This window comes from Urocitellus parryii, chromosome 5 (assembly GCF_045843805.1).
Source record: "Urocitellus parryii isolate mUroPar1 chromosome 5, mUroPar1.hap1, whole genome shotgun sequence".
NCBI lineage: Eukaryota > Metazoa > Chordata > Mammalia > Rodentia > Sciuridae > Urocitellus > Urocitellus parryii.
Window position 1 is genome coordinate 136,190,735 of NC_135535.1, and position 6,001 is coordinate 136,196,735.

A 6,001-nucleotide genomic window follows, 5' to 3' on the forward strand; every position below is an offset into this window, starting at 1 on the left:
TTGAATATGCTCTGCAACTTCTCTTAAATTTCAGTTGCATGACTCAGCAAGACTAAGTGTAGTCATTTCTGAGACAATGATACGACTGGGTGTCAGAATGTGCCAATATGATATGCCATACACACCATAGAGGTGCCTCCCTGTGAATCTTTTGTGTCTGCCCACCAGCCTTTCTCTTTCAAGGCTCAGATCTTATTTAATAAAATCATGTCTATAGCCCTTTTATTTATACCAAGAAAATATTGAGAAATGAGTCTTAGCCAAAGGTATATTAATCATATGTCATAAAAATGCCCAGTTTCTACATGATTCAATCAAGTGCTTCAGAACAGAGATGACAATCCCAGCCTTAGTCATTTATTGATCACTAACTCTACCGAGGTGATTGATGCTTGCAAATGTGATAATGTATAGATATAGCCATTGCCTTCAAGAAGCTGGCTCCCTTCTGAGTTCATTTGGAACCCAGACCACCTCGCATTCTTTGCTTTTTTATCTGTCTGCAGATACTCTGAAACTTCTTTCACTACTTTGGTCATCCTTTTCCTCCTCTGGAATGTCTTCTCTGATGCTTCAGCCTTCTATGGTCTTCCCATGCTTCGAGGCTCAACAACACCCCATGCCTAACATTCACCGGATATTTCACATCTATTATATCCTGTTACCTTTCGCACACATAGAATTATATCCATATCAAGCTCACAACCTTGAGAGCATATAGTAAAGCTCTTGGCAACTAGAACAGACAGCTAGTTATTTGCTTTGTCTTTGAGAACTTAATGATTTCTGGTTCCTCAATGTAACAAGATAATACAGATGTCTAACTTACAAAGATTATTAGGACTGAGTGAGGTCATATGTATGAACTTGGTACATAGCAGGAGCTCAATAAATAGGAAGGAATCCCCTATTTGCTTCCACACATTCCATACCATTTTCCCTCCTCTTCCCATAGTAGAGAGCATAATACTAAATAAAATATGTGAATAAATAGAGAAAAATGGGCTGAAAATACCATTATACAGGCAAAAATGCACCGAAAGGCAAGATAGCATTGTGATTAGGCAGGGGAGAGTCATGGTTAGTCAAGAATGCTTGGTCTGTAGTAGGACAGCTTTTGGGTCCATAACTTCCCAGATATTCATTCTCCTCAGATGTAAAATGAGGGAGACATAGAGTCCATCTTCTTCATACTATGAGAAGCATATGAGATCATGCACAGAAAGCATTTAACACAGAACCTGGCAAATTTTAAAGGCTTAAATTAAATAGACATGCTTTCTGTTAATATTAACAAAATAAAATATATCCATGACTTAAGAAGGCAAAGAAACAACTTTTGTCATTAAGTATGACTTTTCATGTCACTCAATATCTTAATATATTTTATTCCTATGTAAATCAAGAAGTTTATTTTTCCACTTTTTAAATTTTTTAATTTTATTGCATTATCTCACAGCACTCCAATGATACTAATATTAACATAATCTCCATTTTGCGTATGGGGAAAATGTGAATTATAGTGTTAAGATAATATGTCTTTAAATCTAAAGACAATAAGAGCCAAGACAGAAGGGTCTGTATGTTTAGGTGTCATGCTGTTCTAAACTGCTTCATGTGTGTGTTTGGTCTTCATGGTGTAGGCAGAAGTATATGTCTCTATTATGTAGAAAAGGACATTGCAAGAATTCTTAAAAAAAAAAAAAATCAACCTTTCCAGAGATATCCAGTCAATGTGAAGTAGAGATGCTTCTGAAATCCTCATGGTTTAAACATACTAACATGAACATCCATCCATTCCATAGCAATTCCCTGTTGCATTTCAACTAATAAAAAGGAAAGTAAATTATGCCTGAGAAAGCACTTTGAAAAAAAAAACATGAAGTGGCTAGAAATAAGAGGAATTTTTGTTGTGATGATCTTTATCATTAATGGTAGTGCTCACAATGTCCTAGAGAGGAACCTTCACAGAGAACTGGTTCGTTTCACAACCTGTGTCTACCTGGCACCATCTTGGGAGTGGGATACAGTAGTTGTAACCCACATAGAAAGGGCTGTGCCTGGAAGATGGAACACAAAAGATGTGAAAGTGTTCAGCTTCAGGTAAGAAGTCTCAGTATGAAAATAAGGCTCAGGCCTTACAGGGTACAGTGACTTCTAAAAACAGCAGATTCTGCTCTATTAAAGGGGGAAGTGTGTTCTGCTGAGGTTTGGGTGACTCTCCAGCATTGCAGGGAAATATCATTGAGGGGACTGAGGTTGGGGAGGGTCAGTAGATGGTGGCCAGCTGCTACCTTTGGTTTTATGAAGAGTCATCATGACACATCTGTTGACAGGTTTGCCCAATGACTACCAACCAGGCCAGCAGCCCTGGCCCTGTTCTCTGCCAACTTGTTTTGACTCAGAACTTGTGTAACCTGTTTTACATATGAACCTGCACTCCTACTTTGTACCGACATTACCCATTTCATTCCTGGCCCCTGTTGTTGGTTCAGCCACTCCCTTTCAGTCTCTGGCTATTGTGACATTAATTTTGTCTTAGTCTCTCTGTTGACTTTAATCTATCCTAAATTCTGTCCTTGTTCACTGGCCGATCCCCAGGAATTCTCTGAAAACCAGGTGCTCTGACCTTCCCTGATAAGGAATATTCTGGCCATCTTCACTTGTGTCTTCAGAGCAACAACCATTAAGAGCCTAGGACTTGGATTCAAATAACTCTGGGTTCAAGACCCAGATTTTTTACTAATTCTTAAATTCATTCTAAATGACAGTAACATGTCTTTGTCACTGAAATGCTGAATAGGTTTACTTATTTTTTTTTTTTTTTACTACCCTTCCTGGAGTCTTTGCAGAGATTATAAAGACACACTGTCACTATGGAGACACCTGACTGCTCAATCTCTGCATAAAGCAGGGTTTTGGTGGAATTGAAAACTGGTTCAATGTGAAAAGTTTTCTCCTTTCTAGAAGCTGCCAATGTTCACTCACTGAACATGTAGTGCATAATCAAATTAAAAATATTTAATTGATATAGCTGGTGACAGTGATGCTAATATACCATGAAATTCCTATTGAAAATAAATTATTAATTAAAAAGAAATTTTCCTAAGATATAGCTATAGAAATAAAATCCTATTTGACTGAGAAATTTAATGTTGGGACTTAATTTTAATTTGACTCCATTTGGTTTAAGGTAAATAGTGTGGGCAAATTCTGCCAATGAGATGTGTGAGAGAGAACACTTGATACAAATCTGTTTGAATGAAAGATGTGCAGCTGGTTAGGAAGCAGAGACAATTACCTTTGTAAAAGCAGGCAGACTCAGATTATGGGAAAGTCTTGAAAGACAGGTGGAAAAGTTAGGATTTGATGGAATAAAAGCATAGAGTCATTGAATTATTCTAAATTCTTTCAATGTGTTATCTCAAAGAAATCCAATATCAGTGATACTAACATTATCTCCATTTTGCAGATGGGAAAAATGTGGACCAGTACTACATCATGGTGAAAACTGTTCCAGAGAATTAGAGGAAGTTAGATAAGTAGATTAGAGATATTAGAGAGGAAGCAGAAAGTCTTTATAAAGAAAGAAATATTTGTGTAGTAGAAGTAGTACAATGGACCAGCATTCTGGAGATACAATTCTGATCCGATTTTATTTATGAACTCAGATAATGTGGGTAAGTTACCAAACTCAATGATTGCATAGGTTTCCATCTAAATTTAAAGGGTTGGCTTACTTGAGTATTTTCTATAGCATATTGATAGTAAGAAATACAATTTTATATGAAAATAAAATTATAATAGGTACATATGACTATTTTTAGAGTTACCTTCCATGCATCAAGTTATAATGGTAATTCATAGCTGAGTGTTATAATTTTTTAAAAGAATCTTGACTTTTGTTTCTGATCTTTAGAAAGTAACAGGCTCTGAAATTATCATCCCACCATCCCACCAAACCAGACATTGAAATCAAAATAATAAATAAGAATTTTCAGACATTGGACATTAGGCAGCATAAGACTGTAATCCCTGAGAGGGCGACAAGCCATGAAACCTTGATTTTCTCCCTTGAGCTCAGTGCTCTGGTTGATTTAAGGAAGATGAGAAGAACAAAATTTGTGAGTCAGAATGCTAGTTGGAAAAAAAAATGCAGCAATGCAATGCAGGAAAAGAGCTCCAGAAACATGGAGAGGCATGCCCTTCAGCCTTGGGCTAAATTATAACTTGCACCTTCAAAGACAAAATACACAACGGTGGATGAAATGAAACTTTCAGAGAAAGAATGTTACTAGGGAACTGTACACAGACCAATTCTTAGCATGTGAATAGTGCACACAGGGACAAATTTGAGTTCCTATGGAGCCAACATAGACATTTTTGCTTACAAGGGGCACAGAGTAGAGTCTTCTGATGGTGCATTTTCAGAGTAGGGCAAAAGGTCCTCAGAGCAAATGGAATTCTAGACTTGCCAGTGAGGAGATAACAAGTCTCAGAATGATTAAACTTGTCTGCAAATAGATTGCTTGACTGTCCAAGAATTTCCAACCCTCTAAAAAGGAATAAAAGAAAACCTAGCACTCAGCAAAACAAAATTCAATGTCCAATAAAAAATTATTAAGCATGCAATGAAGGACCATAACAAGAAGAAAAATAAAACTGTAGAAAAGATTTTGTAAACAAGATAATTGCATAAGCAGAAATCATGTTAAAATAATGCTGAAATATGGCTGCTATACTCAAAGAGTTAAAGAAAAACATGAAAATATGGAGGAGAAAAACAGAAGATATAAAACTCACCCAAATGGAATTTCTAGAGATGACAAACACAGAATCTAAAATACAAAAACCATCATATGTAATTACAGCAGTTTAGGCACTGCAAAAGAAAAAATCTACAAATGCAAAGATATGGGAACAGAAACAATCTAAAATGAAGCACCCAGAGGAAAAACACAGGAGAAAATACTCAACTTCAGTGACTTGTGGGTCAGCATACAGTGGTCTAAAATTCATGTAATTAGAGTCAGAAAAAAGTGGGGATATAAAAATTATTTCAGGAAATAATGTTCTACAAATTTTCAAATTTGATGAAAAATATAAATCCAAAGATCCAAGAACCTCAGAAAACCCTAAGCAGTGTCAAAAACCACATCAAGGCTCACCCAAATTAAATTGCTGAAAATCACTGATAAACAGAAACTATTAAAAGAAGACAAGGAAAAGATGCATTATATACAAAGAAGCAAAGAGAGAAACCACAGATGTATCAGAAATGATGCATGTCAGAAGACAATGAACATTTTTAAAGCAACGGAAAAAAAAAACTATGAAACATGCCATTCTAAAATTCTATTCTTTTAAAAACATTCTTTTAGAAATGAAGACAAAAAAAAAAAAAAGAAAGACTTTTTCAGATAAACACTGAGTGTCTCAATCACCAGAAGATCTGTAAAACAAAAGCTCAAGGAAGTTCATCTATCTGGCCAAAGGGAAATAAATGAAATAATGAATAGGATCTATCAAATTTTCAACCATATAGACAGAATAATAACAATATATACAGTATCATAGTATGATATGGTTTATAAATGTGATATGTTGTATGTAACAAATTATAGATCACATAATAACATTATGTAGAATAGACATAATATAATGAATTAAATATTATATTTATTATATAAAATAATTATTATATATTAACAATAATAATTAGTAGTAATAGTTTACTATTTCTGATAACAAATTACCACAAATTTAGCAATTTAGAACCACATATTTATTATTTCACTGTTTCTGTGGGTGAGGAGTCTAGGCATAGTGTAGCTGGGTTGTCTGCCCAGGATTTCACAGGCTGCAGTCAAGGTTGGTCTCTCAGTAGGAGGCTTTGTTATGCAAGAACAGGCTTCCAAGTAGCAACAGGTTTTAGGCCCAATCAATTTCTTGTGGCCATATGACTATGGGTCCGTTTTTTTGCTAGTTATCCAATAGAGGT